Source organism: Coturnix japonica, chromosome 1 (assembly GCF_054131305.1).
Source record: "Coturnix japonica strain WE chromosome 1, WE-NBRP24, whole genome shotgun sequence".
Classification (NCBI taxonomy): Eukaryota; Metazoa; Chordata; class Aves; order Galliformes; family Phasianidae; genus Coturnix; species Coturnix japonica.
In genome coordinates, this window is record NC_140663.1 from 67,091,241 (window position 1) to 67,118,571 (window position 27,331).

Sequence of the window (27,331 nt, forward strand, 5' to 3'; positions counted from 1 at the left end):
GAATGGTCAGAGGAAGAGCTGACCTTAATAAGCTTTATTCATTGGGTGAATGGAGTATCACTTTCCTGCAGTCCTGGAGTTTACAAAATAATCAGGACCATGAAAAGATCTGCATGAAGTTTAGTACAGGCACTAATGGAAATTCGTCCAGCAATTTGAATGAGAACCTAAAATTGTATTTGTTTATGGAGTGTTAACTCAGGGAAAAAATGGGAATCTGAGATTTGGGAAAATATAGAAGTCTGACGTGATGGCCTAGGATATTTTTCACCAGCAGACTCAGACAAAAACATGTGAAGGTTTCTTTCAGATTCCTTTGCACAGAAAAACAGTTCTACATCAAAATCCTTGAGGCCAGTATTCTTGCTTGCAAGCACACTGGTGTTTTGCCTAGCTCTATTCATTCCACAGTTGCTTTTACTGGTAAAGGCAGAGCTGCAGAGGCCAAGATAAGTTAGTGTTCAGTTCAGTAACTGTTGAATTCTTCAGCCTAGAAACTGTCCTGCACAGGCAGGGCAATGAACTGCATGAAATCTCTTTCCATCTTTGCACAGCATAACCTTCTGGAAATACAACCTAGTGCTTTTCATTAGGGTTATTGTTATGATAATTACTTGTTTATTAATACTTAATGCTTGCACACCGTTTCAACTCCAACAGTACTGCTTTCTTTATTTTGCTGTAGGAAGAATTAGAAGACTTTTCCTTCAAAAAAAAAGGACATGCATAATTTTTTTTCTCCATTACAGGGACCCTTGGAGAACAGCCTAAAAGTTAGACTCAAGAACTAATCTATAATTTGAATTAATCTGTACTTGCCACCACTACATGTGCAGTTTCTTGTATTGATAAATTGTGTATGGAAGTAAAAAAGCAGGACACATATAGGACTAGTGCTCAAAACATCAGTACAGATTAGTTTTCTCTTCCATAGATCACAGCGAAGGATTATCAACATCCTGACAGGACTAACTAGTATTGTAACTGGTACCCTCCTCACCAGATTTTTATTTATCCGTGCCCATAGCATCTTCAGCTATTAAGCAGTTTTCCAATTATTAGTGTTAATACATCACTTTCTCTGTCTCAGCCATTTTTTCTTCCTTGTTTGTATAGCTGACTTACAGCATGGAACTCCCATGTATTTCTCAGTAGCTGGAACCCACTGAAAGTTGCCATCATCCCTGGGCAGGGGCTCCCTGGTAACTCCACATGCTCTGTGAGATGGACAGGATCTGATGTCTCTGCAACTATCCACCACCACATTTGTGCTTTGTCTCCAAGATACACGGCCAGCCCCCTTCCGTTCTCCCTGAAGCTTCTTTCTGCAATAGTGACTCAGCTATTCATTTCCTTCTTCCTGCTTCTTCTTTCATTCTGTGAGCAAGACTCTCCCGTGCTGCTATGCAGCAAGAGGAAGGTGAGAGACTCTGTTTTCTTCCATGCCAGCAGGTAGAGAGAGACTGAGACTGTTAGAAAAAGAAAGGAGAGAAATTAGGGTCCTTTTTGCACCCAGCCATCCTGCTTCTCACTCTCAAAATAAAACCAAAAACCCTTAAAAAGTTGATATAACAAGCTTTTGGATCGCCTTCACACTGTGTGCCCCGTGTGTTTCCTGCTCGCAGCTGGTGGTGGAAGAAGAAAACAAAAATATCATGAGAGAAACTAGTCTTCTGGCTGAAACCAGAAAGTATGCATCCCAAATTAGAGGCTCAGACTTCTCAGATACACTCCCGAACCAACTGCCATCCCTGCTGCCAAATACATCCTTTCCCGGCTATCCCGAAAAAGCTACCTGAGGACTTTCACCAACCATTTCATATGTCCTGAGGAGACGAATGTCACCCTCAACTCAAAATAAGGAACGTCACAAAATAATACGCAGGAATCCGAACCCGAAAAAAAACAGACAAACAAACAAAAAAACCCTGCAATGAACAGAGTGGTTCCAGCACACCTGTTTCAACTTTCACTAAAGCAGTAAAGCAGAGGAACGAGCTGTGCAAATCTCCACACAAAAGCTTCTCTGTCCGACTCTATCACCTGCATCAAAACAGCTTATGAGGGAGCCTTACTCAGAGCAGCAGGCGGATGGGCAGGTCTCAGCTCCCAGTCAGCTTCTAGGTCCAACAAAGCAGAGCTAAGAGGCACCCTGTTTTATCCACTCTATGGTAGCTCTGGCATGCCTGAGAAAAGAAGATGCTCTAACACAGCAGGAACAGTAGCACTAAAAAGAACACTTGTGTGTTAAATCATCAGGGAAAAAATATATATATGTATTTTTTTCTTCTTTGTGTTCTTTTCACTTTTCTGCCAAAATAGCAGTTTTCTTGATGTGCGAGGCAAACTTTTAAAGTCAAAGTTTAAAGTCAAAGGGAAAACAATTCCTGAGCAAGTAACTCAAAACAAATAGCTGGAGGAAGTAAAGGTTGGAAGGTAGGCTGTGGAAAGACCAACTGATGCATTTTCAGTGTTTGCTGAATTAAGCCTTGAAGTAGCAGGATAGATGAAGAATAGCCATCCCTGTGATCAAGAAATGCTCTGCTTGCTTTGGTGAGCAACAAAATGCTTAAAGTTACAACCCAAATTTCACTGGCCTGAAAGTGTCACTAACCCACAGCTAAGCTCCAGATGTTCTAGGGGGCCTGAATTCACACACAAAAACATGTCCTATCTCTAGCCAATCTGAAAGAGAACAGTGGAGAAGCTCAAAATGCTGGCTTTGCACAACCGTCTGCAATTCAAGATTATATTTTATACATTTTCAAGACAGAGAAGCATGTGCATCCAAACAGTCCCTTGGTTTTTGTGGGATTTGATTGTGGCCTAAAGCTGTCTGCAGAGCCTGGGGATGCTACTGAAGGCTCAGCTGCAGCAAGTGGCCAAAGAACTCATGATGGAATCTTACCATCCCACTCTGTAGAGGCAGGAAAGTCACAGCCCAGCATTCTAGAGGCAGGACATGGGTCTGATCCAGTATGGCCATGTATACCACAGCAGACCCATAGTCTGTTGGCCAAGCTCAGCAGGGGATCTGTATAAGATTGTTTTCCTTCTTTGCACACCCTTTGCTGAGATCATGGCAGGAAAAATATCATCTTGTAATATTTGCCAAGGGCCTGACTTGGATACACATGTCCATTTGGGGTAAAAAGCATATTCTTGGTCCGACATGGGCAGTACTTGATGCCAGTCATTTCTAAGAAGCAAATCTGAGGGCTTTTCTGCAGGACTGTGGGTATGAGAAAAGCAACAGAGAGCAAATACGGGCAGCTGGCCCTCTGGGCATCGGCATCCAGGCTCTCTGGGTGGTTCTCCAGATCTTGGGGTCATGCTGAGAGCCAAGCTGTTTTGTTTTCAGTCCCTGTGTGCATTCCTCTATGTGACTGGGTCCTTTAGTCAGCAAGCCAGCATCTCTTGTTGTTGGACTCTCCCACCACATTGGACTCCTGATCAGAATATTGCCTTCCTTACTTAGTTACTTTTAATTTGAAAAATGAGCTGCACTCCCCACCTATTAGCCCACAAAAGAGCCTTCCTCTTTTTCCTTAACTCCACTGTAACCACAATAGATACTACATTAGAAGAACCAACTTGCATTTACAATGCTACCAAATTTTTCCTCCTCCTTCCTTAAAAAGGAAAGGTGTCTTCTGATGCAGTGAGCTGAAAATCATGCTGTTTCAAATACAAAACAGCAGCAAACTGAAAGAGACCTGCAGTAATAGGATTAAGGGCTACAATTCAGGCCATGCTTCTGGAATCAGCTGTTTCTTATCTGGGTTTCTTTGTAGAAGCTCTGATCTCATTTGTACGAGGTTGTGTTACTGGGCTACCTAACCAGTGCTATTCTTGGCTGACTGTACAAATGCCATATATAAAAGCTGACTTTCTAGGAGAGCTGCTTCATGACTGAACAGTCAAAATGCAGGTGCTGTAACTGGTGAAGTAAGAGTATCCTTTCCTCCCCAGACTTTGCTAAGAATGTTGTCTCAAAGGACAGATTGCATTTTCTCTCAGCTCCTCCATACCACACACGGAAGATTACTTTACTTTACCACAATTAAGTCCGAGAGCTATTTTGAATTCCCACACACAGACAGTCCAGTACAACAGGCATTATGCATACACGCTTCCACATGCCTTCTGTTTACTACCAGGCACACCAGTATAACCCATACCATGAACATTTGTTCACCTATCGTGTCCTAAACAGATATTTCATTTTCCATCATCATAAAGTTACAGCTCATATGAAAAACAAGCAAGTGAGCTTAACACAGTGGCATAAAAATGACATGCTGGTGCCTCTTCTCTTGTTCTCCCAGAACAAGTGCAGCCATTTCTCCTCCACCTAATAAAGCAGTTAACCAGTGTGTTTTGCCTGGTGGGAAGCTGCTAGTCCATAGAGGGAGCAGAGCGGATGAAGGCTGTGGGACGCTGATTATGCTCCCTTCACTGCATAGCTACTAGTCCCGAATCCAAGCCCAGTGCAGAGCTGGGAGAGAGATAAGGATAAGAAAGTGCCAAGACTTACTTATTCCCCCTTTCCTCCACCTGCCACCTGCACATAACCTGATTTTATGAAATGATCTGGGAGACTTTCATAGGCAAAAGCACAATGATTTCTATTCTACTCACTCCCAACCCTTTTACTCCACAAGTAAGAGTTGATAACTATCTCCTGTAATTCTATAAGCTTCATATCGTCTCCAGGAAATAATTGAACCCTTTGTGGCTTTGAGAGCAGCGTTTTGGTATTTTTCCTGGCATTGAAATACTGTTGGATTCTGTTTAAATGGAAGAGATGGCCAATCCAAATTAAATGGGAGAAGAGAGAAGGCCAGGAAGAAAAGTCTGCTGCCTGCAAATAAACAGAGTGAGTGGGAGAGACCAACTGCTCCAGATGGGAAGAACAAGTTCTTCCACCATGTGTTAACTGGCCTTACTCTGTCTCACCCTAAAAATAGATGCACTGGGATTCTGAGCCAAAACCCTCAATTTCACTAGTCCCCCACTTCATTCTGTACCAAAATAACCTGACATGTTCCTGTTATGACACAGGTTTCTCTCACTCCATCATCAGCACTGTACTTCTGCAAAATAAGTCATTCCGGTAGGTACTGGAATTCCAGATGGCATATGCAAGGAAAATGTAGAGGAAATAGCTGTCTGGTCTTACGAAGTCCATGCCCAAAGTATCATTAGCTACTTATTGACTGTTGTGCACTTGTTGGATATAGGGTATTCCTTTATATTTTTAGCCTGAAGATGGGAGTCCCACCCCACGGTCAGCCTTCAGTATTTACAAGGTAGCCCCCATGATGGCTACATGCTATCATAACTTTTACACAACCTCACAGACATTTAATACACTGATACTCAAATGCATTCCTGCTAGGCTTTCCTGCCACATCCTCCTGCCTGCCTGTCATTAATTTCATGCCTTGTCTCCTCACTTCGGTGCCCACAGGCTTCTGTTGGAAGCATTAGTGAGAGCAATGTGCAAACAAATGTGAAAAAATAATCTCTAATGCTGCTGGCTCAGAAGCCAGCAGAAACCGGAGGATGTTTTCTGGCAAAACAGAAGCAATGAGAGCTATTATCTAAATAAATCATGTCTCAGGGCATACAAGCTTAGCACTAGCAAGGAGATAATGGTCTGAAGACACTCTAACCGGTGTTTCTTACCACTTCCAGGGAAGTACTGACACAAGAACCTGCCATTATATTATACACTGAGAACACTGGCTGGTATTTGAATCTATTGACCAAAATTCATTCAACACTCACAATTACTGGAATCTTTGCATTTCTTCTTGCCTTTGTAAAGTACACTTTACTTTGCTAAAGAGTAGTTAAATGTTATCATCCCCGTTTTACACAGGAGGTAAAAACACCTCAGAAGGGTTACACCCAAGTGACTCCTCCATGAGCATGCAGGAAAACAAAAGTATAACAAAGCTACAAGCCTGACACAACTCTCACCATCAGCAAAACCATGACTTTCAGCCCATTCTTTTTTGACTACAGGCACCACAGGGCAGATCACAGGGATGAAGTGTCTACCTGCCCTCCTTTCAGTGACCATAAACTCACTGCAGCCCCCTTGAGCTCCTTCGCTGCCCAGAAACAAGCACAGGGTTGGGAACATGAGGCTTTCAAGAATGCCACCACATGGGGTTTTCTCTCTCAGCTCCAGCCACTGGGGTCCATACAGCAAAGGATGAATAGCTCATTGGGAAGCACGGGGGCTTCTCATTTGCTGCCATACTTTGCACAGAGTGTTTATGACAGTTGTCTAGAGGGTTGTGACCACTCTATATGACTCATACTAGAGCTGGTGAGGTAGAGGAAACCAAAACCAATGGCCCATTTGTTGCTGGCCCTGATAGACCTCCTATTGATAGCTCTGTGTCACACTGGGACAGCTGCTTCAATACCAGAAATTCTTCACAGCCCCTCTAGCCCTCATGGTGCTACCAGGAAAGCTCCAGTTTCAGTTAAGAATTTGATGGCTGGCAAGTGTATAAATCATAAAAGTAGCTTTGTTCTGTAACACTTCAAACCTACTAGGTTCTCTCACATTGCTGCAGTTTGCTGGCACTTGCCGTTCAATTTATATAAGCTAAGCTGTGCAAACTCATGCCTTTCCAACCTCTAGACAGCTTGTTATACTGCAGAGAGATGCTGCTCCTTTACTCCATGCTGTGTTTTCCTGACAGTGGGGCTTTCTGGGGAAAAGTGCAGCCACTTATTTTGGGGGAGATTTCATTTCACAGGAATCCCAGACAACTGCAGGTTTTTAATACTGATTCAAACAGAGTCAAATCAGGAAGCTACATCCGAGCTGATTCCTTTCAGTAAGTCCTGTGCCTTAGCAAGGGCTGGAAAGCAAAACAAGGGCACTGGCAGCTGGATGCCAAGGAGGAGGCAACGTGCCCTTTGCAGACATAGCCTCAGGTGAAGGCTGAGCTCCAGTTTGTGGATACTTCCCCAGGGTGCTGCCCTGACAGCCAAGAGAGAGCACCCGGGCAGAGGCTGCCCTGCCCCATGGTCCCACCCTGTCCCTACCCACTGTTTTACCCAGGTGGGAAAGCAGTGATCCGTGGGCAAGAGGGGTGGGACCAGCCTTTCATCTGGTGTGAACTTCTGCAGTGCCTTTGATGTTCCTGGGTCTGGCACGTAGGTTGGAGTGGGAGCCCCACAATAATAATGTGAAGCCAGTGGAACCTGCTCAGATGCTCAGATCCTCTGAAAATCTGGGGTGTGTGGGGCTGCTGAGCATAGGGATCATTTGAATAGCATGACTTGTGGCTGTACAGATGCTCAACCTGCAGGCATCTAATAAATGAGCAAAGAACTGGAAAGAAAAACAGAAGCTTTAATTTGCAGCAAAATCTCCAAATTTCTTCCTGATGCAAAGCACAGAGTGCTGACAGTATTCAGAAGAAAAAAAAAAAAAAAGAAAAAAAAAAAGAAAAAAAAAACACTTAAAAATACGTAGGAGGGTGGTTGTTGCACAAGCTAATATCAGCTCCAGCTCAGCACATATTGCCCTCTCACCTCCCTCATGACTGAACTGCTGGACTCTCCCCTCATGCAGGTTGTCAGAGCAGCCTGCTAGGAAGCCTTCTGATTGTTTTCTAGGATCCCCAGTACTTAGCAGTGTGGCACAGACCTGCCATATTTCCCCACTGTTATGCTGAGTGATAAGCTGAGCTGGGACAATCAGCCAGCACAGCTGAAAGCCATCCATACCCAGGCTCTTATGGCCAAAGCAAGTCATCACACGTGACCATGATAGAAAACTCTCTTTGTAAGTAGAGTTTAAGGCCTCCATGGACCCCTAGAGTCAAGGAGATAGCTCATCTTGTGGAGTTTTATCCTCCATCCCAAGAGCCAAGAGAGCCCATGGGTTGGGGTGCAATGAAAAAGCATTATTTGGGGACCCAGATGGAAAAATTGAAGTGGCTAAGAGACATATTTCAAAGCTCAAGCCATGTATATATATTTATAGATGTGCATCAGTGTTTGTATATACATAAGCCCCTCTTTCTGTCACAGAGATGTACAAACCTACATGCCCACGCATGTCCAATAATTGTCCCTTCATTAAGTGCAGCCCAGTGACACATTGCTGCCTGCCACTGTGACACTCCAACACCCGCAGTCAGAGCTAAGTAGAGATGGCCAAAAGCCAAAGAGCTAATTTTACTGGTTTCCAATTTAGTGATGCTCAAACCTTCATGCTTGGTGGGAGACTGCAGTCCCAGAGCACTGCCAGCCCTCTTGCATGCAACATGTAATGTACATGTTGCTGACAAGTTTAAAAGTTCTCAGTAACCAGACCATTTCACCTCCCTTGCTCCATTCAGTCTACCATACCAGGCAGACCGTTAAACACATCATTGTGGTACATCTCACCACCTATTTTTATTGCACTATCAGATGACATGCAGTGACATGTAAAGATGCATTCTTTACCAATTGCAAAATCAACACGGACAAGCTGGTTTGCACCTACTGAGGAAAGTGCAGCAATTGGAGTCTTAATTCTCCTCTTATTTACCAAAATTTATCTGGAAATCAATGAGATCCAAAGGAGTTCATAATCTCAAGTGTCAGTTAGGGTCACAGTAATACTCTAAAGTGAAGGAAAGGCCTAATAGGGGAGGAGAGGAAAAATAACAACAAATGTTTCCAACAGGAAATTAAAACTTTTAAGTCATTGAATATTTGTTATTGTGCATGCCCACCTAAGCCTGTGTCAGGAAGAAGAAATAAAAGACTGGGGGAAGGGAACAGGAGGTAGAACAGGAATAGTGCTCGATAACCAATGGTTTGTGCTCAAGTTTCAAACTACCCCCTCCTCCCCCCCCCCTTCCAAACCTCAGAGCATGAGCACTGCAACAAGGCTTTGGCAGCCAAGGCTTGTGCCAGTGCTGCAGGCACTTGTAAACCATTTCAGTGGGTAACATCCTGGCTCAGGGACCGTAATGCATTTGGGCACCCACATTTTGCACGTGGAGCAAAGGGACAACACAAATACCCTGCAAATCCCAGACATGCGAAGGTTGCTTCCTTTAGGGTGGATGAGGGGGCAGTAACAGTCCATTGTAGGGCCATGAGTAAAGAGCAGAATGGCCAAAACCGCACAGAAGAGTCACTGTGTATAAACAACAAATCTGTAGGTGGGTAGGGAAGGGCTGGGAATAGCTGCAAAGACAAACACATTGCTCATGTCTCATAAACTCAAAAGCCAAAGGAAGTTTCCCTAGGGGAAGCCCTTGATTCTTACTGCAATCTTCCCCACCAGAGTTTTTAGATGCTCTCTCCACTCTTTTTTTTTCATTTTATGAGGAAAGACCCTCCCCCCATTTGTAATTAACACTGCATTCTTATCACTCTACAGGATAAGGCCTTCAGTGGCAATTTCTGCAAAAGGCCAACAAAATGCAGAAATACTTTCACCCATCTGATGCTGCTTCTCTGAGCTGTTAAGGAAAACTGCCTCACCAGGAGCATCCACGTTGGAGTGAGCAGCCCATCAGACCCTCAGCATCTTTCATCTCTGGTGATGAAACTCTCAACTCTCCTTTATAATGTGAGGTACAAGAGCCTTCCTGACCATTGTACCTGCAGCTCAGAGCATCTTCAAACACTCCACTCAGTCCTTGAAGAAGCAGTGGTCCCAGAAAGAAGCTGCAGATTTCCTTTCCATTGCCACTGCGTTCTTCCTGATGGTCTGAGGGATAATCACTCAGCTGTCTCCTCACAGAGAAAGTGCTAGAAGAGACAGATACAAGTTTTCTGAATTTCTGATCATTAGAGTAAGCTCCTACTATCATTCTCATTTCTCCACATATTTTTCCTCCACAACTGTTTTCTTACTTTTTATCCCTCACAGGCCTCCTTATCCTCACAGTGCATCATTTCCCTTGGGCCTAATCTGGAGGACAACAAATTGCATGCAGTTTCCCATTGTTTCTGGCAGGTTTCGTGCATGTGCAGCACCTCTGCAGATTAGGGGTGAAACCTCTGCCCAAATCACAGCACGTACTATAATAAACAGAGGGGGAGGGCAGGATTTCTTCTGCTCCCAAAACAGCCACTCCATCAGATGATGTCTTTTGTTTTTTTCCCTCTAAACTTAGAACTGGGAAGTCATTGTGCAGGGATCCCTTGAAACTGATGTTTAGTGTTCCATCTGAGTGGTCAGGAACCAGATCTTGGCAAGCAGACAGAAGCTTGTGGTGTGAGTCTGATCTAGTGCTGTCATCTGCAAAAGAAGGGATGTCCTGACTCTCACACTCCACCTCCATATATCAGGCCAATCCTAGTTTTCACAGGCCAAAGTTTGGCTTCCAGACACAGCATCCAGACACTGCAAGCAGCATCTGCATGCAGCAGATGGGATAGACTCTTGCAGGGTGTATTTTAATAGGAGAAGGGGAAATGGTTTTAAACTGAAAGACAAGAGATTTAGATTGGATATAATGAAGTTTTTTTTTACAATAACAATGGTGAAGCACTGGAACAGGCTGCCCAGAGAGGTGGTGGACACCTCATCCCCAGACACATTCAGGCAGGCTGGACCAGGCTCTGAGCAACCTGATCTTGCTGTAGATGTCCCTGTTCATTGCAGGGGAGATGGACTAGATGACCTTCAGCTCTTCCAACTCAACTGATTCTATGATTCATGTAAAGCGCAAGCACCTCACGCAACACTGACCTTGAGCTCTTTACCATGACTCATTCATGTGCACAAAAAACTAAGAAAAACAGTTTATCACTTGTGCCCTGGAAGATGCTTGAATAATAAATAATATTTATAAAATGAACTAAAAATAGAGATCACAGCCCATCATTACATCCCACAAACTCTGAGGCAACATTCTGATGGACCTTGAGAAGAAATAGTATCCTTGATTTTAAGCTGGTGAGCTGGACACAAGATGGGGTGAATTCATAAAGCAGACCAGTACATTCCAGAAGACTGCAAATCTAATGAAGTTTGCTGACTGATGCGATTCATAGCACTGAGTTAGCAAGTTCACTGCCTCCAGGCTGCTCACTGCAAGCTAAGTGCCTGGAGATGGGAAAGCTACTTAGGTTCATGATATAGATGAAGAAAAAGTCGAGGGAGAAGAAATGTAGTGCCAACGACAATCTAGTTTGCAGGATACTTATCCAGGAGTGCAACAATTGACATCCAGGTCCCAGTCTGAAGGCCAGCTCAGGATGATACCCAAATGCAAGAGCTTCAATTTCTAGGGCTGAGAAAGCCCAGGTTTGACCTTTCAAGAGCCTTGGTATCAACATGCTCACCTGGCATACACAGGATAAAGTGCCCTGAGGCCAAAGGACTTGATAGGATTTACGACAGCCTCTGTGAGCACACTCCCCAAAAGGCTATGGGATAAAAGTCAGGGGAGCATTTCATGTTGACAAAAAAGTTGTCAGAAATGTACAGAAAGCAAGGTCAAAACAAGTAAGACAGGCAATAGTTGATTTAGTAGAACTGAATGGCAATAGTCAAGAGACACCATGCCTGTGCTGTGAGTAATGCATATATATACATGTATGATATGCTTTGGATATTACTAGCAACATACTCACTGTGGGTACCCAAGCAATGCAGAATTGTGTGGGCAACATGCATGAGCATTTGGGTCCCTCTGCATCCCCTGTGTCCTCCTATCAAACACCTAGCGAAAGAAAGAGTAAAATCAAGAGTGATATATCACACCCATATATTTTTAAGCATGGGGGGGGAAAAAAGTAGAACATCTCTTAAGTAGTATTTTAAAAGTTTAGCACCTTCTGACTCTGTCATCACAGCTCTATATTTTAGGAAGGTGCTACAGTGGGAAAGATTCAAGTTCCATCCTGTTCAGTATCCAGAGAATTCAAAAGAAGATGCATATTATGAGCACGTGTCTGGCCTTGGCTCTGATGTGCTACATTTACTGCTTTCTGCTTGGAGAACACCTTCAGATTTCTGATTTACCCTGGGTGGGGATAATTTTCTGTATTCCATGGGATTTACCTCCAGAACGACTCAGAGCTCTGAAAGTCTTTTTACTTTACTGGATCTCAAATAAGCTTTAGCCAGAGCCCATCTCAGTATAAACTGTATTTTTATTATGTATTTTTGTCACTAACTAATTAGGAACAGAGCTGTAAATAAGAGATACCACGCTTGCTCTCTGCCAGATTAGTAGTAATCCAAACAGCACTTTGTCAATAGCCTGAAGCTTGTCCCTGAAAGGCTGAAGTGAAGATACAGTGAGCATCTGCCCTCTTCTTCAATTGCAGAGTAAGACCTAAAGAAATGACAGGTCTCTCCATTAAGCTCAGACATTTCAACCTGAGCATATCTCTGTTCTGGAGGAAGCAGAAACTGGCCCCTGGGATTCCAAATATCAGGACTGTCAAGAGCATGAACAGGCTGCACTGGGAGATTCTTATGGGCCCACAAAGATTGGGACGAGGCTGGAAGTGAAACTGCAGCATCCAGGCTTTGGGGAGGAAACATTCACCAAGAGAAGAAAACATGATCCAGTAAAAAAACAGCGGTGACAGGGAGCCACACTTGCAGGCAGCAACACTGAACAGACATCCTCGGAGCCAGCAAGAATTTTTAATAACCAATTTCATTGAACCCAGATAACATGCTCATAAATAAATAAGTAAATAAAGAGCAGCTGCTCTGAAGTTGCCCATGAGTATTTGTGCTAAGGGTGGAGCATGGTGACAGGATCTGTCAGGATCAGTTTAACCTCATGCAGTGAATTTCACAAGGCATTCATCGGGGAAACAAGGAGTCTTCAGCCAAGCAAGAATGGAGTCAGTGACTACTTCTCTTCACGTGGTCCTCTCTTCCCTCTGCCCCTTCACCCACAAATCCAGGCCAAAGCCAAATATTGAATAAGACCCTGTTCAAATTATGTTTGAATGTGATGCAAGTTTGCATGTGCCCCATACATGTGTGAGACTAAAATCTGCAGGTGAAAAAAGCTACAGGATCAAGAACTCCAATGCCATCTGTCATACCCCATTTCTGTATTTCAGGATGAATATTTTGCTGAATAGGAGGCTTCATTTCGTCAGGGCAAAATGCTCAGGGACTAGGTTTTAATATAATTAGGAAATACTACTGAGAAGGAAGAGTACTTTTTTCCTAGAGTTATGTATTTTTGTTAACCAAGACAAATAGTTAGAACTAGAGGAACTTTTCAAAGGCTATTCCCTCTTCTCAGGGATGCTACAACCACAATTGACTGACTCTATCAGAGTACTGCATTCCTCTTCAAAGAGGGCACTGTGTGAGAAAATTATAAATAGACTCAAAAGAAATAATTATTCTTGCAAATTGACACCTGTGGCAAAATGAGACATGCAAACGACCTTCCTGAAATCAGAGAGGAATAAAGCAATTCTGAAGGGTTTCAAGAGTCCTTGTGGCTTCTTTGGCAGGTGCTTTCTCCCAAGGGTGAGTGGGATGACAGATAGTCCCAGAATATTAAAAGTCAGCAGAATATCAGGAAAGATAACATCACCTTATATTTTCACACCTCTCATCAGGCTCAGGTAAGCACTAGACTGAAGGAGAGCATTTATCTTGATTTACCAAATCAGTTTGTTACTACAAATGGCATTTGCTCAGTGTTTCATCCATCACACAACTGGAGTTTTTCTATTTCCTTTCTGTTCAAGAAAAGGCCTAGACATCTGAGTCTTAAGGTAAGGGGATAGCAATGTGGTTTTGCTGAGGAAACAAAACTTACTTCCTTTCCTGCTCTTCCTCTGCTATTGTTCTGCTTTGTCACTTGCAGGGAAATAAAGGCCTTGGAAGCCAGGATAAAGTAACCCATGAGCCACAAGAAGCAAAGGACAGCCAGCTGAAGAAAGAGAAAACCAGGAGGTTTGCCTGTTCCCTCTTCTGAGAGCTCCCCATCAGGAAACACAATGCCTTGGCAGATCCCAGTCATCAGGCCCTGACTGCACGCAGCCCCAGCTCCCAGATTGACTCCCATCCTTTCACGCCTTCCATCTCCCCTCTCTCTTTCCTTTCTTCCATCCCCACTTCCTGGTTCCCTCTTCCTAAACGGTGGCTTCTGACCATCATCCATGGTGAAGTTCAGGAAAGCTCCGCAAAACCTCCAGCGGCCTTGAAGCAGGACAAAAGCTTCCCTACTGAGGCCTTCCTCTTGTAGTAAAAGAAGCCACCAAAAGTAAACTCCTGCTGCAATCAGCACTGGGGAAAGAGAGGAAACTGCAATCTTGCACTGACTGCAGAGAACAGTCCTTCAGGACACCTCACCTACAGGTCTAGTGGTAGAACACACAGCAGCATGACATCACAAAGGCTTTCCAAGTTCTGGAAAGGCATTGCCCTTTTCAGTGCACTTTGCAAAAGAACGTCCTTGCCCAGAAATCGCTACCAGCATTATGATTTCATCTGCAGCAACAGCAGGTATGTGCATTTTATTAACAAAGGCTTCTAGTCTTTAACCGTTTCTAGTGAGAGAAAGGAAACAAAAAACAAACAACAACAACAAAATCAATGCTGTGTGCTGTGAAGTGGTTTGCTGTGTTCATGTTCTGCACACCATGTGCACACATGCTGGCAAGCAGGACTTTACTTGTGACGTGAGTTGTGGTCACCAGAGGAAGCTAAAAAAGGAACTTGGGGTTTCTATTAATCAAATGGGGGGATATTAGCTTACTGGAATCTAGGATGTGTTACTGCTGATTTACATACAGCATAGGAGATATGTGCCTCAGAGATATGCCACAGATCACCAAGAATAAGCCAACCTATAAACTGAAAGCATCTTCCAAGAACTGCTGTTGCTTAGAATATTCATGGAAGAACTACATCTGCTTTCTTGCCCCTCTTGGATGTTTCAGGTGTGGGACACAATTCCTTTGAGAAGGACCAGAAATCAATTGGATGTGCAGACAGCACAGAGCAACACAGCCATGTCTCCAAATCTGGCAAAAATCCTGAGCTCTGAACCCTGGATGAGGAACAGCCCAATGCCCACTACCAATCAATCTGGCCCTGCAAGGTCTCAAGAGACAAAAGAAAGCCTTTGCTTTAAGCAATTCCTTTGACTTCCCCTCAGCAGAATTAGACTTTGTATAGATAGTAAGAACTGGGTCTTTTCAGTTCGTAAACATTTCATAAGAATTTTCTTTTATCCTTCTAGTTGAGGTTAATTATCTCAGTAACAACATGGTTTCTCCTGAGAATCACTGTGTTTGGAGATTGACTTATCTATTTGGAACAGTCAGACTTCATAATTCTTCTCTTTGGAAATTCCCTGAACTTAACTGAATTTGATAGGAAAAATAAGTTAAAGTAGCGATGCTTCAAAGAACTAATACAATTTCTGTAGCATCTTCATATCCTCTGATTAACACAGAACTTTCTTCTCCATAAGAAAAAGGCAGTCATTCATTCTTGCAGAAATTCTACGGTCCTGTCCAACCAACAATTGTTTTCTTAGTGATGGCAGAGACTGGAGAAGTTCCCCTTCCTGAAGATGATCAAAATGCTGCCAAATTTGGGATCAGTATAAGCTACTCTCATTTGTCATTTGTATTGGATTATGAGTTAAACCCACGAGTTAGACCACAAATCTCACCACCTCTTAGGCTGATCCCTGCAAGAACTTAATGTTTGAATTTTTTTTCCTCTCTGATGAACTTACTGTCTCTGTCCCTAAAGAACATTAAAATTGCCAATAAGTTGTTTTGGGGGCATATTAGGGGCTAGGGATGAGACCAACAGCTGTCATGACATCAACCTCAGGTAATGGACAAGGGGGCAGCTTATCTCACACTACCACAGGAAACTCTGGGTCTTGAGCTACCTCAGGCACTGCCTTTAACCAGAAATTCAGTCCCTTACCTGCCAATCTGGGTGGAATAAAGCCAGTAAGGGAAATCCTTACTCTCATGTTTCTACCATTTCAGGCAGCACATCCACATCAGTGACTTACCTAATCCTCACTGCTTTCATGTGTAGCATTTCCTTTGCTGCAAATGACTGTTTCATGGCACATGCCATAAGAATACAGATATTTTCTGCCAGCATCCTGGCCAGACTCTAATACATTCCTTTCACCTGAATTCCCTCTGCAGGTTCAATCAAATACAGACATTAGTCTTCCTTGGCAAAGAGTTTTCTTGTACAGTGTAAAGCAGTTGCCATGCTTCACACCAGAAGCACGTAAGCACAAGGAAAATAACTTGTGTCATAGGACTGAGGCATTCTGTAAAGCATGGCAGGTCATCCAAAGTACGAGACAGTTTTGAAATGATAGACACTGAGATCTGCATATCCTCCATCCCCCACCCCACCCACCCCCCTTCCCATTACTGAGGGAATCAAAATGTCTCAATGTGAGCTGATCCCAGGCAGGTTATACTGCCACAGGAATATCAGATGGACCAGGATCAGGGCCAGCATGAAGGGATAAGGTCAGGAGGGAGAACTAATAAGGACTTGTCCCTCCATTGATAGGCAAAGATATTTATAGGTCAGTATCAGTGCAGGTGGGTGGATGTGAGGAGGAGCTGCGTACAGAGCCAAACCTTGTGTACCAGGGGAGACACAGCAGTAGGTTTCAGGGAGCTGAGCTTGCCAAAGGTGTTGTGTTTTTTTTTTAACAGCCAGCTAAGAAAACAGCTATGATTTTAACAGCCAGCTCCACAAAATAAGCCCAAAGTGGCTTTAGCACAGCCCTCACCCTAACAGCATCTGAACTGTCTCTGAAAGCCTCCCTTGACCCTGCTCTGCATTTAAAATGAATTCCAAGGAACATTATAATCTGGACAAAGCAGAACAGAATTAGATTTAGGAGAGAGCAATGAAGGTGACTGCCCAAGGCCCAAAGCTGGAGGGGAGCTCTGCTAATGCACATCAGCAGCAGCAGAAGTCAGCCACTTTGAGGGGCAGGCAAGGAGCTGCCTTTGCCCTATGCCCCCAGAGTTTAATGCTGGCTGTGCTGTGAGAGCAGCAGGGCCAGGTCAACATTAGCAAGTGAGGCAGGAAACAAAGACCCCACACACGATAGCAGTGAGGTGACTTAAACATTTACAGGCTTGCTGCAGGCAGGGGGTAAGGAGAAGTCAAGTTTTGTGCAAGAAGGCAGTAAATTTCCTGTTCAGATCTGTACATTGTTTTTTCCCAGAAGTAAAGCTGCTATTTTCAAATTCGGCACTGCCCTGATGTACAGAGCAGTGTCTGGGTTACTGTGTGGCTGGTTGCAAGCACCACAGACACTTCCAGTCTAATTTTGCCATGAGCAGCTTCGGATGAGCAAAGCAAGTTTTGAAAACCTCTTTGGATCACTGCATGTCAGTGTGCTCTGGGCACATCTCACCACCCATTTGCCCTTCAGACTGAAAAAATACAGAGGGAGAGAGGGGAGCACCATAGCCACCTAGATCACTCGTATTGATGTTGTGCTCCACCAAGAAGCCATCCACTAGAGATGTGGAAGAAGCTTGGTGGCAAAACAAGCCTTGGGGGTCACACTCCAGATGGCACAAGAGAGGACAGTATTGAGAGGTATGAGAAAAAGCGAAGACATCCTGTTTTCAGTTCCAGCCACAAGAACAGTTCACAAGGTGAACCTGAACCCGACCCAAATTACATGAATTTGCATCACAATGAAAACACACTGTTGCAACTTGTGTCCTGCCTCCTCCTCCCTACACAATTTTCTGGGAAAAAAAAGTTTCTATAGCATGAAGTTTTGCTCAATATACCACTTCCTCATTCATCCCCAGCTACTTCTCCATCCAGGGCTATGTGGTCTCAGCCCTAGTCTGGGGCATGGGATGCCATCCCCAAAGAGAAATAAAGGGCTTCAAGTGCATGGGGAGGGGAAACTAGAGAGAAAAATCACTCACTCTTCCCAATCAGCTTGGAGGGAGAGCATGGACTTTCCACAGGCAAAGAACATCCCTTGTGCACCCCAGCTGTTTCTGAAACCTTGTCGTCTGGACTCTGTTGGCATGCAGTAACTTCTGTGTCCTTCAAGGATGTTGCCCCCATAGTCCACTCAAAAGAGAGAAAGGAAATACACAGAAATATGCTCAACCGGTCATGTTCTCAATAACATATCGAACAAAATTTGCATGCAAACTTTATCTTGATAAATGTAAATTCATTGTGAAATTTCAGTTCGAGAGAAAGATTTCTGCGCAAAGAGGGAAATGAGTGGTGCCATGCCAGCCATGCTGCTCACAGGCACCTGAGGTCCTCACTATGCATTTCTCAGTATCTTGTGCAAGTATCAGCTGAAAAGATGTTTAAAGTGTACACTATGGAGTGGCTACTTCCAGAGCTTGGCTCTGGGCTGGTATAAACCAGTACAGATAATTTTGGTTACATACACAGAGGTTTACACCACTGTCACCCCCCACAGACAGAGCAGAACAAACCTTTCTTCTGAGATTTAACAATGGCTTATTCTCTTTGCTTTCCTGCTTCCAGGTATTGTGATAAAGTAGGTAAAATCAGACTACAACGTGTCTGAGACATGTGATTATATTCCTGTTTCTGCCATACCCTACTGCCTGCAGAGGCTCCTTGCTTGTAAGAATAGGCCACAGGTAAAGCATCAGCTTAGTATGGATGCGATTGGTCTTCAAATCCTTGTTCAGCAATATATATCTTCCACAGACTCAAAAGCAATGTCAAGTCTTTGGTTCTCATAGCAAAACCCACACCACTGTGACCATACAAGGCCATAAAGCATCACTGGATGGAGGTTACACACAAAATACAATATATAAAGGTACGTTAAATGCCTACACAGCTCGTGACTCTGGTTTCACAGCCCTACCACACACTTGCAGACCTGTGACATTAGGTCACACGTGCAGATCAAAGACATAGTGAGCCCTATAGGAACTTCAGAACGGTGTGCAATGGGCCGCTGCTGGATCTTGGTGGTGGCTATCCCTGCTTTATGTAATACTTGCTTCTTTCTTATCTTTTCTATCAGCTGCTTTCCCTTCCCCATCACCCTAATTCATAACAGCCACTGGCCTCCCCCTCCCCATCTCCCTGATTGATTAAGATTTTTAATAATCTGTTTGGACCAACACGGCTGTTTTTTCCTAATCTTGTGTCAGGTATACATATATCAAAGAATCCCATCTCCCTCCTATAAACTGAAGTGAGACACCATCCCAACCCATCCATATGACAGAAATACATGTGTTTCATAAAAACTTCATAGCTATCACTGGCTGTAAAACCAATACAAAGAGGACATCTTACCCAATCATTGCAAAGTCAAAGAAAGGAGGAACAAATTTTGCTGACTCTTCAACCTTAGCTATGACACTCCTAAGGGCTCCCACTGCAAGATGCACAGCAGCTGGCCTGCTGACTGTGGCATCTCCTTGAGCTCTGAGACCACGGCACTGTCTGATCCTCCTTACACAGCCACAGGATCTCAACTAATACCACGTTATAGGCCTTATTACCACCCTGAGCTGTGTTACTGGCCTCTTTACCTTGACTCATTTTATTCCAGTATTGGTCATATAAGGCGGAATGATACAAAAGATGGTAACAACACAAGAAGAATAGTAATAGATATCCAAAAGGTTATGTATAGGAAAAACTCACAATATGGATGCCTTCAGTCTGACTGGAAAATGCTGAGGCTGGCTATCCAAAAACCACAGAGGAGCAGTCTCAAATAGATACCACCTTAGTGATGGTCAGCCCTTAAATGAAGTCTAGGAGAGGTGGAGTCAAGCTCCACACCTTCCGGGAGCACAGCTAAATTACTCTCACCTGTGCTCCCACAGCTGACCCAACACTTGCCTCAGCTGATTAATCAGAGGTTCAGGCTGTGATTACTAGTTTCCCATACAGGTCCCCATTCTGCTGGTAAGGCAGAGATTATGCTTGTTGGTACTCCTATATAATAAACAAAAAATCTGAAGGACTACCATGAGTATGAGCTCATATGTTGCAAAATCAGTGAGTGAATTCTCAGTCACCAAAAGTGTTCGATCTGCCTGTCACTAGTGAGGTGCCTTTCTCTCACTAGCACCAGCTAACAGAAATGCTTGCAATGCTGTGCCACGTAGCCACGCTACAACCCACTACCAGCTGGCAGACGGGAAGAAGGGAGCATGGGATTTCATCAGTACTGATGCCCAAATGGGGGAGCAAGCAAACATAATTTAGGAAACTACAGCAACTCTTCTTGTGCTGTTGTGTTTCTGCTTGTACGAAGAGGAGGAAATGCTCCTAAAGCTCATTTCCCAGAATGAATCACCCCTGATGGAAGGAGGCCCTGATGAACCTCCCTGCACTCATCCTACCTTCACAAAGCCTCCCTGCCTGCACACAGGCAATGCAGGGTCACCTCTGGGTGACTTTGCTGAGCTCCATTCAGTTGGAAAAAGAAAATGGATAAAAAGAGTTTTTGGAATCTGCTAAATGATCCCTCTGCCAACACTGATAGCGTAACACAGCGGTTTTGCACTCAACTTTTACAAAAGCAGCGAAACTTCCCATTCTTGTGGCACCACAGCCAGTTTCATAGGCTTCACTGACCAGCATTCCCACAAGATTTGGTCCTTGTTTGCACTTTTCCTTCAAGGAAATGATAACATGGGGTAGATTTCTTACAAGACTGGCCATAGATTGTTGGACATGCAGTCTCAATAAAGGTTTTGAAAAATAACAGCCAGTGACTCACAGCCACATGACTTAGCCTAGTCTCTCATTCCCACCTCAGTGTTACCCTATAGCTTAGTGTGGCAGTGTCAGAGCAAGTCATCTCCCAAGCCACAAGAAGTGTCTAAAAAAGCCCTGGAGACGGTGACAGCAACTATTTCCTAGTTCATGAAGAACAAGCTAATGTGTGGCTTTTTTCATGGTAAACAGCTGCTTCCTCACTTATGCCGAAGAAAGTCCTGCCAAAGCTTTTCTATTTAACTTCTGAAGCAAAACAAAATGAAAAACAGAGACAAATGTGCAAGGCTGCATACACACACACACACACACACAAACACACGTTTGTTTGTTTGTTTGTTTGCAGTGGTAGAAACCAATTAAATTAAAAATAAAAATAAAATAAAAATAAAAATAAAAATAAAAATAAAAATAAAAATAAAAATAAAAATAAAAATAAAAATGAGGAGGAGATAAACCAGACCTAGAGTACACTATTCAGCTCAGGCGAAGAATTCTGGAGGTGACAGCTGCCAGGATGACATAGGGATAGTGATGTGTCTGACCGGGAATCTTTGGGTAGCAAAGAGCCATGTAGCATGTAGAGAGAAGGGTGTATATTTTTTGTACACACAACTTGTTGTTCAGGGTGCATACGCCCAAGCTGACGCACACAGACAGTAAAGCTGCAAACTTTGCCTGTGTGTCTCGGTTAGGTGGAGCAAAGAACTCTGCCTAGCAGAGGTCACCCAACACTTTCCATAAGAATGTGTTTCAGTTTGCCTTCAACTTTGCCAGATTTCAACTGTTTGGGCTGGATTTTTTCCATGCATGCTGTCTGCCCCAGGGTAAGTGGTTTTTGGGAAAGTTTCAGCAAAATGATTCAGGCTTTTCTCAGCACAAGAGTAAGGAGAAAATATATTTTGACCCTGTTAAGGGCTATAGATATGAAAAGAGCTCTTTGCAGGCCTCTATAATTGCTCCATGCACTGGAAAAGGAATATGGTATTTGTGTGGACAAAACTGGGACTTCTGCTGGCCCCGTGTGATCTTGCTCAAACCAGGAGCAATGTAAGCTTCCCATAAAACTCAGTTCGTACAGGCTCTGAGGAGACTTCCCAGGGTTTGAACACTCCACCTGTGTGTTTCATCGTGCGTCTGAACCATGAAGGAAACAAAAGGCATTTGAATAAGAGGATGGGATATCACTGAGCTGTTGTCCAAGCTCTGAGTTCTGTGAGAACTTCCAGCTCACATAAAGCAAGTTGTTAATTAAACAGTCATTGCTAGAGAGGCAAAATCTCCAAACCCAATAACTTCCTTCCTGGTCACATGCTTAGACTCTTTTTTTGGGAAGCATAGTATAGCATGTCTTCTGGTAATGGTGGCAACCACTGCTACAAAAACAAAAAAGGAATGGGACTATTCCTGGAGTCAAAAAGAGTATATACACATCCCTCTGGAATAAGAAGTGATGTCTTCAGTCTCACGTCTACTCATAGCAAAATCTATCAGTCAGCAGGCTTTCCTCTGGGAATGGCTCCAGGCAGAGGTTAACCTAGAGAAAACAGTCCCTGACGCCTCCCTGGCTGCCCTAGGAAATATGTTGTGGGAAACATGCTGCATACAAAAATAATAATAATAATAATAAAAATCCTAACCGGAAAGAGAAGGTGGCAAGGTCAAGCCCCCAGTAGTTAAGAATTCCAAAAGTGAAGTTATCTTGTGCTTGGGTCTCAGAATGGCTCTTTCCTATGCATTTTTAAAATGCACTTTGATGAGATGTACTCAGCTATCAGCACACACAGTATTGTGGATATTTTTTGCAAGTAAACTGAAATTAAGCACTAATCTAAATAGGATCCCGCCACTCAAGAATGCAACAAGTTTCACTATTCAGCCTCAAATTTAGTATGTAAATACATAGGAATTACAATTAGAATAAAAAGATGAGCCCCATTACCTTGCAAGGCCCCATAATCCTGAGAAAAAAACATATAATTTATGCAAAAATATCATGGTAAGAGCAAGAAATATCACATCAATATCACTCTTGTAGTACATACCCTCCTTTTTCTAAAGAATTAGTAAAATTATTATGGAATGCCAGGATTCATTAAGCAGAACTAGAAGTACAGCTGATTCCCTTGTGCACTTGCTGGAAACAGCAAGAATTGATGGGAACATCTTAAATATTAGCCTTCCACTGCTCATTTGAAAATCAGTTTTTGTTTATTCCTCGTTCTACAAGATTTTCCCATCCAACTTGACTGGAATAATACAAGCCCAGCTCTCTGCATTGATAACCCATTAGTTGACACCGAGGAAAACTTGATATTGGTTGTATAATTTATGTTTTATGGTGACCATGTGAACAGACATCTCTGGTGGTAAACTTAGTCTCTGAAATTAAGGACAGTACATCATGAGCCTGCCTCTAGGAGTTGTGTATATTTTATAGAGAAAACCTTTTTGTTAATGAGTCACAGATGACTACTGAAGATATTTTTGGTCCAACCTAGAAAGACAAAAGAAATGGGAGGGCTTTGCAATGTATTTAAAACAACAGACCAACATTCCTCAGTGGCATTTCTGCAAATGTTCCAGGCAAAGAAAAACTGGCCATTTTATCTTCACTTCAGTTAAAATAAGTGGGCATCTGGATTCCTGTCTAGGAAAGAAGATTTACACATTTGTCACTAAGAGAGGCTTATAAGGCAGAACATACCCTGTGCTTTAAATATCCAAGTGTATGGGAAACTGTTGATCACAGCAATGAGTCAGCTGTAGGACCATAGATGAGGGCAATTCAGCTGGGCTATCGGAAGGGGTGGAGCTTGGCTCCTCCTCTCCCAGATCTCATTTAAGGGCTGATCACCACTAAGGCAGGATTTTTTTCTCTGGAGATTCCTTCTGTGTGGAGTTTACTGCAAACCTTCAACACTAGTGAGCATTTTCCTTTTATCTTTCAATTACAGTGACCTTTTGTATGTAACATCTGGTTTAATCTCTGCTTATCAGCTGTACAATTGTATAACTGTGCACCAAGTGAAGTGCTGTTTTGATCTGACAGAAAAGTACCTGGTTTTCCTTTTAAACTAATTGTTTCTCTGAATATGGTGCTGCTGTTGCTTCTTCATTTCTGCTTTTTGGGGACAGCTAGGTAGCCATTGCCAGAGTGCTGCACTCACAACATCAGAACAACAAATCTACAGATGGCTCTCACCTTCTGCAAAATCTCTGTCTGATTTCCCAAAAACATAAGCCTTGAGACTGTGTAGCGTGTAGGTGAGTCCATGTGTTTCTGGTTATCTGCCCCTTCTGCCCTTTCCCTTCACCCTCCTGGAAGGTTTTAAGCTGCTTAGGGATATTTCCAATAAAAATGGCAGAGTGTCTTGAAGTTTGTATGAAGCCTCTGAGTTTGTGCACGCATGTGGCCAAGTAGAAGAAAGGAACTGCCGTGATGTTCCTGTTGATGGTCAGGCTGGAGTAACAAGGGAGTAACTTGCCCTATACTAGACATTATAGACTACAGGACCAAGGCCAAGCAGGCTTATTTCCAACAATGGCAGATCTTGCACAGTGAGACATTTATATTTTTATGCCAAAGGAACCTGCAGTGAATGTTTTGATGGATGGGAGTAAGGATGGATCAAGGAAAGGCAAATCTAGGAAACTGTGCATGCTCCTTCTGCCCTGACTGCACAGTTATCTAAAAAGCAACAATCTTTCTACTTTTTGTTCCCTCCTCACCGTGACTAATTTTGTTCTCTAATTATAACTCCTGGCAACTTCCAGTGTAAATGAGTATTTTCCTCCTTTAGGTAAGGCATGTTCTTGGCTCTAAGGAGGAGGCTTGTCTGTCAAAATGTTAGCTACTTCTTTTATATGTTAAGTATTAATTCCATTTATCTTCAAATTATTTTCAAATACTGGAGGCATTCTCTGTATTGGAATGAAATAAGTGCTTAATTTCAGGTTTTTATGTTATTCTTGCTCAGATATGAGGCCAAAAATGACTAATTAAATTCCCATTTAAACCCCATTTCCTTAAATACACCCCTTCTCTTCCCACACACAGCCTCTGTGCTAGCCCTGTGTTCTCTCACATAAGGCCCGCAGCCTACAAGGATAGGTATAAGACACAACCTCCCTGCAGATGGACCGTAACCACATTATTATTATTCCACCATTTACCAGGGCACACTAATACATGTGTTAATGAATAGATGTGTTAATGTGCAACAGACCAAAGGTGCTCAAGAGACTTATTTGTCCTCAGCAAGGGAATAATTTCTTGTCCCTGAAGCAAGGGATGGAATGAAAAGCTTACTAACACCTAAGGCAGTAAGGCTTTGGTCTCCTCACAGACTTCCCAGTGACAGCCTCCACATGTCTGGAACTACCAAATATATATTTCCAGCAAAAAGAAAAGAAAGCAAGGGCTTAAAACATGGAGTGATGTGGGGGAAACAGAGAAATAGAGGTGATTTGATTAATCCATACATTCAGGGCAAAAGATAGTACTAGCAGTCTAGCAGCATGATTCTATGCTGAACAGTCTCCTGGTCCTTCGGTGCCTCCAGTGCCCACTGGCACATCCTCTTACTAAGGGCTTCTACCTGTGAGCCAAAGAAAGGGAACTGCAACATTTCTTGCTGCCAATGCCATGACTCTTCTGAATAAACTGAACTCAACCATCACCTGCTTTCATTCTGTCCAGAGGAAGAGAAGCTTTGGATAACATGTTCACCATCAGCCAGTTCTAATCCCTGCTGAAACATCAGAGGATGCAACTTCAATGCTTTGAGGTATTCAGTATCCCAGATCCTAAAGACGTATTTAAAGGGCTGTAAAATGCAAGCAAAACTTAAGCAAGGGGCACAGGCATAGACTCTTGTGTCCATAGCAACACCAAAATATAAGAATCGGTGGACTCCAGCACCCTTTTCTCTCAGGGCTCCAGCAAAGGCCTCCTTGGGATAAAGGATGAACACTTGAAGAGCAGCTTGCACTTCAGAAATAGTTTTCTAAACTACTTGGGGGAGAAAGTCTCCATCGGAAGGAAAGCACTTTCAGGCTTGTGCCACCTTCCTGTTTTCCAACAGGCAGCCTGCCTTGTGGAACAGCCGAGCATCATGGTTGTGAATCCATGCCTTCAAGTTGTGAGGTGGAATGTAACTCACAGTTCCTGTCATGACCCAGTGACTTGTGACATCCAAAAAGTGAGCACAACTAGTGAGGCTTTTCAACAAACAGTCAACAATTCATTGCTAGCTGCAACAGCCTACTCCATGAAGTGCAACAGTTTGAGAGCTTTTCTTGCATCATCTTTTCTTATTCATACTCAGAGAGCACAGTCATGAGTAAAACATGCTGTCTAACCTTATGTTCTCACCCAAGCTAAGCCTGGAAGAGTCTATGGAGGTCTGAGCAACATCTTTGTGTTTTCATCACATTTCCCAAAGCCTGTCGGATATCGTTATTAAAAATACTCAGAAGGAAACTAAATCCTTTAGAAAACTGCTTTGATTTTAGTAATCTGCTCATTGAGAGGCAGCACCATCCCCATTTAGAAGTGGGGAGGGAAACAGCTTTGCATAGAGATTGTGCTAAGTGTATTCAGGAGCTTCCTGCTCAGCAAAAGAAGAGACTTAGAGCCTGAGCTCTGGCATCTGGGCTATACCTACTTCACAGCCATTCCATGCCATCCTGCAGCCTTGTCCTTTCCTTTTTAATCTTTGCTAGTTCTTCAAGAGTAGCAAGCAGCTTTCCAATATCAGTCACAAGGAACAGTCATGAATAATACCTCATTCTGGCTATCAAAAAGCAATCATCTGCTAAAAGCTTTTGGTTTATTTCCTATGGTGCCAGGTTCAGATTTGTGAAAGTAAGAAAACTTGCTAATATGTTTTCAGATTAAATTGACCTTTTCTTCTCTCAATGAATGTGCCTAAAAATAATAAGAGTTACACAGTCAGATCAAGAGATGAAATTACCCTGAAGTCTGCAGAGAAATTACAGTTGCCTGAAAACAATATGCGTGTACTTCATTCAGCTATAGTATGCTTAGTCAAGACAAATTTGAGTAGTCATGAAGACTGCTTTGTTACTCTATTAGTCCACTGCTTGTGAAATGCTGCATCAAAACAAAACTCTGCGAGTTGCCTGACATCCACAGACGAGTCTGTCACAATAATCACTCTGTCCAAAGCAGATCCTAATATCATCATGAGGGACATGGCTTAGTGGGAGCTATTGGTAATAGGTGAACAGTTGCACTGGATGATCTTGTAGGTCTTTTCCAACCTTGGTGATTCTATGATTCTATGATCAGAACCACCAGGCTCATTCCAGTTTCCATGTTCCAAAGGGCTGTTGTACACGGCACAGTGCAGGCGGACCTTGACATCTCTGGAAAGTAGGTTGTGATGAATTTGAGCCATTTTTAGACATGGGTGACCAGTATTTTAAGGATAGACATTTGGTATTTAGACACCTAGTATGACACATCATGGTCTAAGTCCTGGTTAGGACTTTAGGATTTTACCTGCAGCAGTCATGCCCCTTCAGCAGTCTGTCCTCCCAACCAGACAAAGCCAC

The 27,331-nt window shown here is 43.3% G+C and overlaps 2 long non-coding RNA genes across 2 annotated transcripts; one reads left to right on the forward strand and one right to left on the reverse strand.

The window, feature by feature from the left end:
- Positions 1 to 654: 654 nt before the first annotated feature.
- LOC116653848 (uncharacterized) lies at positions 655 to 11,903 on the reverse strand. Its single transcript, XR_014944819.1, has 3 exons — positions 11,623 to 11,903; positions 9,640 to 9,789; positions 655 to 1,469 (listed from the first exon to the last, which is right to left on the reverse strand). It is a non-coding gene; the product is annotated as an uncharacterized LOC116653848 (long non-coding RNA).
- A 1,940-nt stretch (positions 11,904 to 13,843) lies between these two features.
- On the forward strand, positions 13,844 to 15,100 carry LOC116653846 (uncharacterized). Its single transcript, XR_004308409.2, has 2 exons — positions 13,844 to 14,482; positions 14,920 to 15,100. It is a non-coding gene; the product is annotated as an uncharacterized LOC116653846 (long non-coding RNA).
- The last annotated feature ends 12,231 nt before the right edge of the window (positions 15,101 to 27,331 follow it).